Below are 13,665 nucleotides of genomic sequence, written 5' to 3' on the forward strand. Positions count from 1 at the left end.
TGTGAACAGCCGGGCCATGTCTATCCCATGATAAGGGGTCTCTCTGGCCTCCAAGGGCCTTAAGTTACCAGCTGACTCCCCTTGGACAGTCCAGGTACAGCCATGTCCACCTTGCTGTGGGCAACAACCAGAGAAATGTAAAACTGACCTTAACCCTACTCAGTTCTAGGGCCCAATGTTTTAATGCTGATAAAAGTAATAGGTAGTATTTATTGAGTGCTCACTATATGCCACACATGGTGTCCAGCAGGTCACAAGAATTATCTCATGGAATCCTCATGACAAGGCAAAGAGAAATGTGCTGTATTAGTACCCCTGTTTTTCAGATGAGGCCGTGAGATGAGCAAGAGCAGAGGTCAGTTTTCAACCCAGTGTTCTTGGTGGCAGCAGTAGGGCCAGCTCACTGGGACAAGTGTCCTGGAAGAAGGCTATCAGGGTGGAACTGAGAAATCACCCAGGTCAGAATGCACTCTGCACATGTGTAAGTGTCCTGGGACTGCCAGAGCAATGAAGTGCCACAAACTGGGTGGCTTAAACAACAGAAATTAATTGAATCACAATTCTGGAGGCCAGAAGTCCAAAATCAAGGTGTAGGCAGAGTTGACTTCTTCTGAGGGCTGCGAGGGAGAATCTCTGTCATACATTCCTCCCAGCTTCGGATATCCTTAGACATTCCTTGGCTTATAAATGGTGTCCCCACCCGTGTCCAAATTTCCCCTGTTTAAAGGACATCAGTGATCCTGGAGTAGAGTCCACTCGAATGACTTCATCTTAACTTCATCATTTGCAAAAACCGTATTTCTAAATAAGGTCACTTTCACAGGGACTTGAGCATCTTTTTGGGAGACATCATTCGATGATAATCCCATCCCAGCTCTGCTTCCCACGTGCTCAATATCATGCGACCTTCTGAAGATAAGGAGATGAACGGAACATACATGATCCCCAATTGTCGTGGAGCATTGGTGATGTACTCCTAGAGAATTTCTACCACTAGCCCCTCCTGGTACTGCAGCGAAACCTCTTATCCGCAATTCCAAGTGGCTCATCTAAGGAGACAAGAGAATGTAACTTCATCACTCTGAGTAAATCTAAAGACAGCGTAACTGGAGACAAAAAGTCATCTTTGATTAACTTTATTTGCATGTGCACATCTCCAATTCATCCACTGCTTTGCAAAATGACATGTGATTTCCTGAAGTCTAAAACTGCTTTGTTATTTTTTCCCCCTAGTTTACTGATGGGCGTCATCCTAGCTCTTCCCAGACCAAGTGCTACAAGCAGGGTGATTTTACCAGGGTGCTCCACATCTTAGATGGAAGAACGATTCGCCTGTGCTCTGTTTAATTAAGCCTCACTTAATGGGCAAACGTTTTCTTTGACAAGCTTAATGTCACCTCTTCAGTTATTTAAGGCAGTTCACTTCACATCAGGAGGAAAAAAAGAAAGGAAAAAATTTCTCATTTGCTCGAACTCGATTGGTCTGAGGAAAAATGTGGCTGTCGAGAAGGTGCCTAATTGCCACTGTGATCGTGCACTTATTCTCTATTTAGTTCTAGGCTTCTTATTGAAACGCTAATCAGGGTTAGGTCTCACCTCTTGATGAATGATTTTGTAAAAACTTGATATTCCTCCGCTTAGCTGGGAACGTCTGCATGCAAGTGTAATGCCACTCTGACTGAATGGGGAGATAACTAATGCCCTTAATTTTGCAAAGATGGCTCTGATTTGGTACATACAGTACAGATCAGGGGAAATCAGAATGAAATTAATTCCCTTCTTTGCATAAGCACCTCCTCGGTTATATCAGGAGCCACTTTGCCTTAGCTCTTTTTGCTGGGGGCTTGGAGAACACATGGCACGTGTACGTGGGCTTATTTCCTATAGCTAGGGTCAAATGGAGGTTACGCCGTTTTATCTGATGTGAGAACGTGAGGACTCAAGTTCTCTGATTTTGTTTCATTCGTCAAGTAGGAGTCATTATCCCTGCCTCATAAGACCGTAGGGAGTGTCTTGTTCTCGCTCACGGTCTAACATTATAGGTACATAGTAAGTGTTCTTTCCTTTCTCTTTCTTCCCTGCCCCTCCCCCCTCCCCCAGCCCTTGAAAGTGGGACACAGGTTGTTGTTTGAGGTTCTTCTCCCCACCCCCCATGGAAGTCACGCACTCATTCTGCGTCTGAGTCTTAGGCTGCTTCTCAGTTATAAGGCTTAACACATCCTGATGGAAAATGAATAACTGAAGCAGACACCCACTTATTTTGATGGAGGGACACCGCATTTGTGGACATGTGGCTATTTCTGCACGGGCACCTGAGTTGCTCCTGGCTTTCCGACTTTGCATGCAGTGGGACAGGTATGAATCCAAGCATTGGCCCAAGAGTGAAGGTTATTATTGTAAGTGCTCTTTGTTATTTGCGTGTGTGCGGTCCAACACCCACCTACATTTCCTGCCCCACCACTTCCTCTTTCTTGAGCAGCCTCTGCACTTTCACTCTTCCAAATTCCTAACATTACCTGAACACAGACTCCCATTTCTTGTCTTAGATGTTGGCTCCTGTTGTCTCCACTGGCTAGACTGCTGTTCCTACGCTGGAACATCTCATCCATTCGTATACATCTCTTCACGACCTCGTTCAGGTTTATCAAGTATGTCTTCCCTGAGCAACCACGTCCTTGGACCCTGGTTTATGTGAGTCTCCACTGAGCTCTCTCAGCAACTCATGCCCACAGCAAAGCACCTTTCATGACATGCTTACCAATTTCTGGGCTGCCTCCCAGCCTGCCACCCACCGTGCCACTCCTGGAGCTGTGAGCTCCACGGCAGCATCTTCCGATCATTGCCTCTGCTTAGCTCAGCATCGGATTCCCACCTCATGCTCTGGGTATGTTTGATGAATGCATTTTTACCAATTTTTTGTGTGCACGTGAACAAATATCTATGAGTGCTGCATTCTTGAAAGTTGCCTACTAATCGCACATGCTATGTGCTCCTAATATAAATGATCCTGACTCCAAGATTTGGGTATTGGTTGTTTTCTGAGAACTAGCGTCAACTCAGGATGAAAGGGAACATTATTCCTAATTCCTCGATCAATTAGCACTGTAGATAATCCTCTCATCCTTAGGCCTTTTACATTGTAGGTCAACTGTCAATATCCAAGGGCCTATTCCATCTTCTCCGGGGAAATCAAAGATCCTTCCTTGGTTTTCTCTGACCTCAGTTACACTGATGGTAAAAGTTCGCAAACTGTCAACATTTCCCCAAATGTGATCTCTTCTGCTCAGTGATGTTGCTTCCCTGAGGACTAGGCAAGAGCATTCTAAGTTCCCATAGAAGATATTTGGAGACAAAATGATTCTGGGTTTTCAGAAAAAAAATAACTTGAGGCTTGGAGATTGGCTTGCCTCGTCCAGTTTTTTTATTTTTACAAGTGACTTTCCATTTTATCAGACAAACATATGGGACTTCCAGTTAAATAGGGGTTTCAGATAAAAAAACAAATAGTCATTTTAGGTATAAGTGTGCCCCCCAAATTCTATGGGACATAGTTTTACTAAGAACAAGTGCTGTTTATCTGAAATTCAAATTTAATTGGGTGTCCTGTATTTTTATTCGCTAGATCTGACACCTCTAGTTTCCACAAAAGTAAATGATGTGGCCATTATGATTTAATAGACTTGACATGGTGGGAATGATAGGGTTTGAAACACACAGACTTTCTGAGTCTCAAGTGAGTATTCAGGCCTAAGTCATATGACTAGGAGTGGAAATTTTTCTACTTTAGCACAAAGTGCTTTTTGCAAGCTTGAGATGATTATTCCTAGAAATCCATCTCATCTCAGCAAAGCAAGCATTGCTTTAACATGGGATACAACTCAAGAGAAATGAGCCATATTAAGACAGCTTTCAGGAAACTTGCAAAGTAGTCTTGTCACTTCATCACACCACAAGCCTGCCTGCAAATGCCAGGTGAATTCCCAGTAAGGCTAGGTCCTCTCTTAAAAAATGCAGGGATTCTGTGTTGTATAGGATATTGAGAAAGTGACAAAGGAACTGTTTTGAGGAGAACCAAAGGCACACGATGGAATAAGGGCACACAATTTAAAGTATTCATTTAGCTGGCATAGGTGATGTCCCACATGTCTTCAATATAAACTTTTAATTCCCCATACTTACTAAGGAACTGATAGAAAATTCCGTAGCCAGTTAGAAAGAATTGCCATTATTCTGCTGTAATCTGAATTTCTCCTTTTTATCATGATTTTCTTTTCCAAAATGGCTTCACTGGGGGAAAAAAAATCACTTCTTTATTACATTTTGCAGGGGAAAAAATGTATCTTTTTATGCACACATTTCGATCTCCATGCCAAGTGTGATTTGTGATTATTTGAAGAAGATTTTGCTTCTCTTAAATATGTTCAATGAAATGTCTTTTTTTTTTCTTTTTAATATGAACCCAGGAACATTTTTTTTTCCTGTTTTGATTTGGGTCCCATTGGTGTTTCACTTTGAATTTTCCCAAAGCGATACCTCCATCCCCTCCTCCTGTCAAAAAACCAATATTCTGCTTACTTTGTGGTGGCATCACTTTTCAGTTTGAAAAGTCATTCCTTTTTTTGTGTGGAAACAGAGTCACCAGGACACAGCCCTGTGTACCACTTAAGCCTTCGCTCCTCAGCAGTAAGATCTTAATGTTGACAAAGGCACTGAAGGTTGGGCATCTGTTGGAGCCCATGTGCAAACTAGTAAAATACTGACATAAGAAAAGTATATAAATTATGTATCAACCAAAGGCTGGCTCAGTTCACTCCGAACAGGACAAAGCAGGATTTGGCAGTACCTTACCAAGACTCAGCCCTAAGGTCTGTAGGAATATCTCCACTGCACAGTGAAGAAGGGAAGGGTGGTAGGCCATAAGCGTGTGTGAGTGTGTTGGGGGTGGGTAGCTAGAGCAGCTCTAAGGCAGTAGAAACTATTAAGACCTCAGAGTCTTTGATCTGGGTTGGTGCAAAGAGGGTCCGCATGGAGGAAGAGCCAGAGATATATAGATACAGGCAGCAGGATCATTTATTGTCTCCTCTGTGCAGATAGAAATGGGACCTCAAGCGGGAGGTGAACATGCCAGAGGCAGGGGCAGACCCCAGGGAGAAAAACCTGGCATGGTCTTGGTAGAACCTCAAAGCCCTCAGCAGTCCAGCTGGGCTTCTCAGCAAAGCAGCAGTCACGGGGAAGACGAGACGGGGACTGTCCCGTGGAGCCTTTAGAAAAGGGCTGGAGAGGAGGCTATGGTGCCCTCCTCCCATTTCTACTGTGCAGAAATCTACCCATCTTCTATCCAGATCTAGGTCCTGTCTCTGTGAAGTGGCCATGCCATTCTGAGTATATCTTGACCCCTATTCATGTTTATATTTATCATTGATTTTAATGAGCTAACTTGATCTGGATCTGTTAGTTATTTTCTGAGTATGTCCATTTGTCAAATCAGCTAGCTTTCAAATTTGGACTCTCTCCCTGACCCCTACCTTGTGAGTGCTGGGTGGGCTTGGTTAGACTGCTGGACTTTAGATCCAAAAATGTCTAGGTGTGGAATAGATGGAGGATTGGAACTAAGACCTTGGGGGTACCCAGGGCCTGGGTACTTCAGCCTGGGATACCCAATGTCATGGTTGGATTAAGAAGCAGGAACAGGTTCTGATCCAGGAGACCAAGCCATATTTCTGTGGCCTCATGAGCAGCCATCCTTGAGATGCAAGGGTGGGCATTTCCATCATGGATGTCTTGCCAAGAAGGCAATAAGTCCTTGATGGCAAAATTCATGACATAGAGCAATTGCTTTGTTGTTTCTTGTTCATCTACTCCTTGGTGGACTGAGGCAGCTGTGATCTAAAAGGTCTTTCCCTTACTGAGTGATTCTAGAGAGTACTTTCTATATTACCAATGGTGCCATGGATTGCAAATTTGCCCTTCCAGTAAAATCTTTTTGGAAAGAGGTACTTAGTCGATTGATGTAAGATGCCTGAGAGCAATGGCAAAACTTATTCCTGGCTGCACAGGCTTCTCCATAGGGAGACGTGCCTGTCTGGGGAAACGTCCAATTGGACTTCGTCACAGCGGTGCTCTATAAACTGATTAAAGTTTTATATTATTTTGCTTGTTTGTGTAATTTTATAAACAAACAAATGAACAAAAAGAAGCTAGTGTCACCTCCTTTCCTGTTGAAAACAGGACTGAAAACAGGATTGAATCTCCTTTGCAGTGTGGGTACTGAATTGACCAGCGGTGTGTCGTGGTTGGGTAACAGCCACTCTTCCCGTCAGAGAGTAATTCTGGGCCTCACCTTCATGCCCTCGGGTGAAATATTGATGTGTGGGACTTGCCTCTACCACCGTGTAACTCCTCGTTCCCTGAGCAACATACCCTCTCTTTCTAACAACGATTAGCTCATGAGATCTCACAGAGCCACCTCATGATGAGCTGGCTCCTTTGTTAGAATACATTTATTGTCTGGCTGCCTTCCCACGGTTCCCTGCACCACTTGCCTTTTATTAATCATTAGCACCTCCTTTGGAGGCTGATGCAGTGAAGAATGTAGAGCAAAATTTTGTTCTAATGTGGAAAACATTATAAGGGAGATGTTTAAAAAACATGCTTCATTCATTCAAGGACTATTTGGAAGAGTGTGGCAAGGCTGGAGAACATCAGGGGTGGGGGGAAATCTTCCAAGGAAACATCACAGGAACTGGCGATGGTTGACCCTTGGGTGAAATACCCACTTTCTAAAACTCCCAGTAACTTATGTGTTTCCTGAGGGCAAAGAACATGTTTCACTAAATTCATAGTATTTAACTACTGCAGAAAATCCTAGTCTCCGCAAATGTGTCTTAAATGGTTGCTATGTGGAATAAAATCTAGCTGAGTTCTGACCATCCATTCCCCCCCACCAAAAAAAAAAAAAAAAAAAAATTAAGACCTCCATAGGAGAATTACAGAGAAGTTCAATATGAAAGGTAGATAGGCAAGAGCTTCCAAATGGACCATATACTTAAAGTCCCCTTTTTGGGGCTAACTGGTCATATGAGCTAAAGTGAGTGCTCTGAAAGTGAAGTGTCCCAAGTCCTTGTTTCCTTATCTGGACAATGGACACAATGACACAAAACTCCTTAGGATGCTGGAGGGAAAGAGGTGATAAAGAATGTATGTGGAGAGAAAGGGGAACCCTCCTACACTGTTGGTGGGAATGCAAGCTGGTGCAGCCACTCTGGAAAACAGTATGGGGGTTCTTCAAAATGTTGAAAATAGAGCTACCCTATGACCCAGCAATTGCACTACTGGGTATTTACCCCAAAGATACAAATATAGTGATCCGAAGGGGCACCTGCACCCCCATGTTTATGGCAGCAATGTCCACAATAGCCAAACTATGGAAAGAGTCTAGATGTCCATCAATAGATGAATGGATAAAGAAGATGTGGTACACACACACACACACACACACACACACACACACACACACACTGGAATATTATGCAGCCATCAAAAAAATTTGATCTTGCCATTTGCAACAAGGTGGATGAAACTAGAGGGTATCATGCTAAGCGAAATAAGTCAGTCAGAGAAAAACAATTATCATATGATCTCACTGATATGAGGAATTTGAGAAACAAGACAGAGGATCATACGGGAAGGGAGGGAAAAATGAAACAAGATGAAACCAGAGAGGGAGATAAACCATAAAAGACTCTTTTTTTTAAAGATTTTATTTTTTTTATTTATTTATGAGACAGAGAGAGAGAGAGGCAGAGGGAGAAGCAGGCTCCCCGCTGAGCAGGGAGCCCGATGCGGGACTCGATCCCAGGACTCTGGGATCATGACCTGAGCCAAAGGCAGATGCTTAACCATCTGAGCCACCCAGGCACCCACAATAAGAGACTCTTAATCTCAGGAAACAAACTGAGGGTTGCTGGAGTGGTGGGGGGTGGGAGGGATGGGGTGGCTGGGTAATGGACATTGGGGAGGGTATGTGCTATGGTGAGCGCTGTGAATTGTGTAAGACTGTTGAATCACAGACCTGTACCCCTGAAACAAATAATACATTATGTTAATAAAAAAAAATGTATGTGGAGCACCTAGCACAGTGCCTGCCACATACTAGGTGCTCAGGTATGCCCTCCCCCGACCCCAAGCAGAGGCTGAATGGAGAATGAGTGCTTTGCCAGGATGGGCTCCTGGCACTTCTCCAGCCAGGAAAGCCCCTGCCATCTCATGTGACAAGTTCCTGGCAGCTTTGGCCACACTTCCCATGATTGTTCCATTCCCGTCCCTTATTACGGATCATTAAAAGGCCCCGGTCTCTGCGGAGGGCCTTCTGGCTTCGATCCCTATTGAGTCTGGGGCTCTAATCTATTTTCACAGCTTTTCTTGTTGGAATCGGCCATCCCTCCTCTTGTCACCACACATACTGTCCCCCAGCCGAGGAGCTACCCCCAGGCTCCGCGTCCTCACAAGCCAGCATTACGGAATCCTTTTGGGTCCAGGAGAATACAGAAAGGGTGCCCAGGTACAAGAAAGGAACCCATTTGCAGCATCTGACAGAGTTTGTATCCCCATCAGAGAAAAGGAATGTAATCACATTTCCTTCCTGTAATGCTAACAGGTCATCTGCATTTCTTTACAAGCTACACTACTAAAGACTAAAAGCCAAACTTAAAAACGACCCAAAGAAATGGAAGTTGTTGCTCCTGTCAGCATTTCATCATCTCCTACCTCACCTGTTATACTTTTATAAAGAGCTTCCCTACCTATTCTCTTTCCACCCTCAAATTAACTTGGGAGCCAGGGAGGTCAGGCATCTTCCTACTATTTTTATCATAAGAGAAAACAGACTCAGGGAGGTGAAGTGAGTTGTCAGTTGTCAGTGGCCCCATAGTTCCCTGAGCTGGGGCCTCCATCCCTAACCCAGGAGATCTTGGGCACTAAAGCAGGAATTTACTAACCCACTGATGGGCTGAGACAGTGAGTCTGTTGGGTATCAAGATCTCAGAAGTGGTTTCTTTTCTTCCTTTATTTTTTGAATGCAACCGAACTGCTTTTCAAGGACACATTTTGCTGAATCTCGCTGTGCTTCTGTTTGCTATGGGATGTGGGGCCAATCGGTTCAGCTGTCCCCACCCGTTGCAGCCCCTTCCCTTTTAATTTTTTGGGGCATTCTGCTGGCCGTCTTTGGAGAGCCATTCATCCTATCCAGCCCTTCATTTCACTGATAGGAAAACAGAAGTCTAGACCCCTGGACAGTGCACAATGAGTTTGTGGCCGACCTTGGAATGCCTAGTACAGTGTTCTTTGTATACCTTCATTCATTCAACAGACCCTTTATGCTTCCGATGAAGATGTTTTAGAGACTAAGACCAACACAGACTAACAGAACTCTTTTCTATGATAAAAATGACCACTGAGCATTGAAATGGGACTAGTACATTGAGGAAGTAAATTTTTAATTTTATTTAATTTAAATTAATTTAAACTTAAAAAGCCACATGTGTCTAGGTTGCCACCATATTGGATAGTGTAGCTCTAGATCAGTGGTTCTCACCTCAAATGTACACCAGAACCACCTGGGGAACTTAAAAAATAGCGATTCCTAGTTTTCATTGATTTTGCTTGGTGTTGAATAAGGCCTGGTAATGGGATTTTTAAGACTCCCCAGTTAAGTCTAATGTGCAATCAAGGTCTAGGGACACTAGTCTAAATGTTAAGCTTCATAAAGGACAGAGGCCATGTCAGCTATTTGCATCATTATACTCAGTTGCAAGGAATTCAGTAAGGAGTTGGGTATGTTCCCAAATCTTAGAGAACTTCATATATCTTGAGGAAGAGGAAGACATAATCAAGGACAAAAAATATTAGAAGTGCCCTTATTAAATTGCTTAAAAGGCCAATATGGTCCAAAGGAGTGGAAATGGTCACTTCTACCAGGGCAAGGGAGAAGAAGAAGCAGTTTCTACGGTAATGATTCTGGTAATGAATTATAAATAAGGTATATTTTTTTTCCAGAAGTGCATTTGTAGCAATAGACGTTTCCGCCAGGCAAGTCAAACTCACGTCTGTAATTCACAATAGGATTAACCTGGGATTATGGAAAATCTAATTAAGTGAACCATATTATCTGAGACCCACAAAAGACACTTAACGTTGCCTTTGAAAGTTCTGCCTGTCTGAAAGTGTTCAGCATATGCTTCAGAAAATGCTCTGCACATGTACAAGGCACTTGACTGGTTTGCTGTATCCCATTACTTTTCTTTTATGCTTACCTTTTTAAAAAATCCTATTGCTTTTGATAAATGACATTAATGCATCTGAAAAGAATCGGGCTTCAAAGATTGGATTATTTGAAACTACAATGAGATCATTATGAGGCTATTGTTGGTGTCTGCTTTCTAAAAATAAGGGGGGGGGGGAGAAAACCTGTGGTATATGTAGAGATACCAAAAAAAAAAGTCATTAAAAAATGTGGCAGAGTTTAGTCTACTCTTAGTGTGATAGCATGGTTTGGGGAAGTGCGTTAGAAAGAGACCTCCAGAACAGCCCACCCACACTCTGGTAAGAATCAATCTTCTGATAATTGAAAGCAGCTTGACTTTCTGCATTCCTCACTTCTGTTTGGAGGCTGATTATGCCAGACGGATGCATGTGGATCACAGTGGATTGGGGTCATGGGCTGGATGTTGCAGAATTCTGAAGACTCGGTAGTGGTGATTTGAGGCACTCTCTCCCCTTGTTTTAGTAATTATTTCAGAAAAAAACACATCAAGCCCTTGTCAGTTATTAAGACCACCTCAGGATAATTCCTACTCTTCTTGTTTATACTTTTAAAAAACATTCTTGTGGAAAGTGGTTCCCTGTAGATTCCGGGGATAATATGCAGATTGTTTTCCCTCTTCCTGTTCTCCACTGACAGTCCTTAAAGAGAGCTCCCAGGTCCTTATTTATGAATGTCTTTTCCCTTATAGAATATGGACTGGTTGTTTACATAGAAGTAGTCTGCAAGGGAGGACTGCTTTTATGCTGGGTTTGAGGAGCAAGAGGGCAGGGTAGATGCTGTATAAATTATCTTCCACTTGATGCTTTCTTTCATTTTTCCTCTACAGAGTGAGGACTTCAGGTTTTGTGTACTTTGTTGTTGTTGTTTTTTAAATTTTGCACAAGTTGCTTGTCATTTCTGTATCACCCTTTTCCTATTTGTCCACTGAAGAAAGAACAAGAGTGGAAGGTCTAAGGGAGGGTTTCTTCCAGTTCTGAGACTCTAGCAGTGAATGCAGCAGAATGCCCAAACTGGAAACAGAAATGGTAACGCTAATAATACCTATACTTGGAAGAACTCAGAAACCTAGCTCAGCTCTGAAACTTTTCACGTGAGCATCAGTCCATTGGCTTCACAAGCTTAACACATTTAAAACCAAACACATGTGCTTTGTCCCCAAACCAGCCCCTCTTCTCTTGAGGCCAGGATCCACAGTGCCATCTTCAGACTACAGTCTCATGCTCTGTCCTTCTCGGTTTGCCCAGTTCCCCAGGCCCTCCACATCTGCATGGTTTCCAGAAGGGCCCCTTTTCCTCTACCAGATGCTTATTTTTCCTATTTAGAGCCATGTTACCTCTCTATGAATGACTGTAATTAATTCAGGAAGTCTCTGTTGACCACATCCCCTTCCCTCTCCAGATACTGTAGAATCCTCTACTGTGCTGTCCTAGATGGTACCCACTAGCCACATAAGGCTATTGAGCTCTTGAAATGTGGCTAGTCCAAACAGAGACATGCTATAAGTTTAAAATACACAGGAGTTTTGAAGTCTTAGGACCAATAAATAAATAAATAAACAACCGGGGTGTATGTGTGTAAAATAGCTCAATAATTCATATATTTATTACATATTAAAATGAAGCCATGTGAGGCATGATGGATTAAAGAAAATATTGTTAAAATTAATGTACCCATTTTTAAACTTTTAAAAATGTGGCATCTAGATAATTTAAAAATTATACATGTAACTCACATTATATTTCTATTGGACAACACTGGTCTGCTTTATCTCATTTCCCTCATTTATTTGTGTGGTCGTATTGAACAGTTCCTGTTCTAAGTATTCTTTTGTTTATCTCCTCTTAATGGACAGCCTCTTAGAGGCTTCTGTAAGGTTTGCACTTTATTGCATGTTGTATGTATATGGTATGTCATATCAGTGTATCCAGGGCTTAGAGTACATATTTATGTATTCTTGTTGAAGGAACAAAACTCCTCATTTATCCTCTTGATCACCTGTAGTGTGTCAGGCCATGTCAAGTTCACACAAGTTTCTCTCCCTGCATCATCTCCTTTCATTTTAACTCTCCCTCTGAGACCAGTCCTCCTGTTTCCACGTTTTCAGCATGGCGGCATGGAGATTCTTGGAGGCTGGCTGAGTCATACACCTTATGAACAAGCACTAGCTCTTGAGCTCTAACCCTCTAACCCCACCTGACTGCTGAGCCCATGCTGTTAACAATTGTGTCAGAACTCCCAGTTCTCATGCCACTTTCTCCCATATACCTCTGACAGCTTGGATTCCATCAATCTCTGGATCAGAGTTTTTAGTGGATTCCCATTGCCCATTAGGTGAGTTCTTATTCCTAATGTTGGGACTCACAGCCTGTCACATTGACAGGGATCTGCATTGCCTAGTCCCAGAGGACTCCACTGCCATTATATCTGATGTTAAGTGCAGCCTCCTGGTGTGCATGGGGCAGTCCTGCCAGCTAGGACCCAGACTTTCTAAATTTAGTGCAACCTCCATCCAGGGAAGGTTGCTCTTTCTCAGCACAGCACAGACTCACAGGCTCCCATAGACACGGAAAACCTTAATAAGCTATTGTCAGCCTCCTATTTTATGGGAAGGTGAAAGTCTCAGGAAGGAGAATTTTTTTCTAAGATTACATAACTGTTCAATGACAGAGTCTTTGCTAGAACACAAGCATCTTGACTTTTGTTGTGAAAGTCTCCCTATGGCTCCAGTGTTTCTTGGATATTCAGGAATGAAGAAGGCATTTTCTATATATGAACAAATGATCTCCACAGCTATAGTACTTCACCCTTTATCAGAGGAACCACCTAACTTTTTCCTATTGATTGTTGTCTTTTACTAGGTTTGCTGTCTGAGGGTAAAAGAAAACATTCAAGTTGGCTCACTTACAGGAGACCTATTGTCATTCGATGTATGGAAACTCAGGAGCAGAAGATCAGTATGTGGGGGGGAGGGCATGGAGACAGCAGGTGGAGGGCAGTCCTTGATTGCCAAGATTTTCAGAGAATAGGGCCATGTGTTGTGCCATTTACCTGGCTTGGGGACAAAGGCCATGTTTGTTTGTTTGGTTACTAACTGGCTTGTCATAACCTTGATGTCACCAAATCTTTGGCCATGGAGGATGACTACTCCATCCCCCAGGGAGCCCATCAACCTTCCTGTTTCAGTTCCCTCACTCACGGAGACATGGTTCCTGTTTTCTTTCATTCAAGTTCCCAAGTGGATCTTATTCCCCCAGCTTGTCCTTATGAGCCAGATGACACAGGTTATAGCAATCAGTGATCAATTTAAGATTTGGTTATTGCTGGACTAGATGCAGTTCAATCAG

At 43.0% G+C, this 13,665-nt stretch overlaps 1 protein-coding gene across 6 annotated transcripts in view; it reads left to right on the top strand.

The window, feature by feature from the left end:
- CDH11 (cadherin 11) overlaps positions 1–13,665 on the top strand; it is a 145,141-nt gene that overhangs the window by 82,310 nt on the left and 49,166 nt on the right. Inside the window, exons 1-2 of one of the 6 annotated variants that reach the window (XM_073880197.1) lie at positions 2,150–2,355; positions 2,547–2,691. The exons of 3 other annotated variants lie outside the window; for them this stretch is intronic. The gene's annotated coding sequence lies outside the window, so the exon portion shown is untranslated. Of the gene's footprint in view, positions 1–2,149; positions 2,356–2,546; positions 2,692–13,256; positions 13,276–13,665 lie in introns of those variants that run through there. 2 more of the 6 variants (XM_073880196.1, XM_073880198.1) reach the window with 2 other exon arrangements.

The sequence above is a fragment of the Callorhinus ursinus genome, unplaced genomic scaffold, assembly GCF_003265705.2.
Source record: "Callorhinus ursinus isolate GAN/ISIS: 27379988/994484 unplaced genomic scaffold, GSC_fseal_2.0 scaffold37, whole genome shotgun sequence".
Taxonomy (NCBI): domain Eukaryota; kingdom Metazoa; phylum Chordata; class Mammalia; order Carnivora; family Otariidae; genus Callorhinus; species Callorhinus ursinus.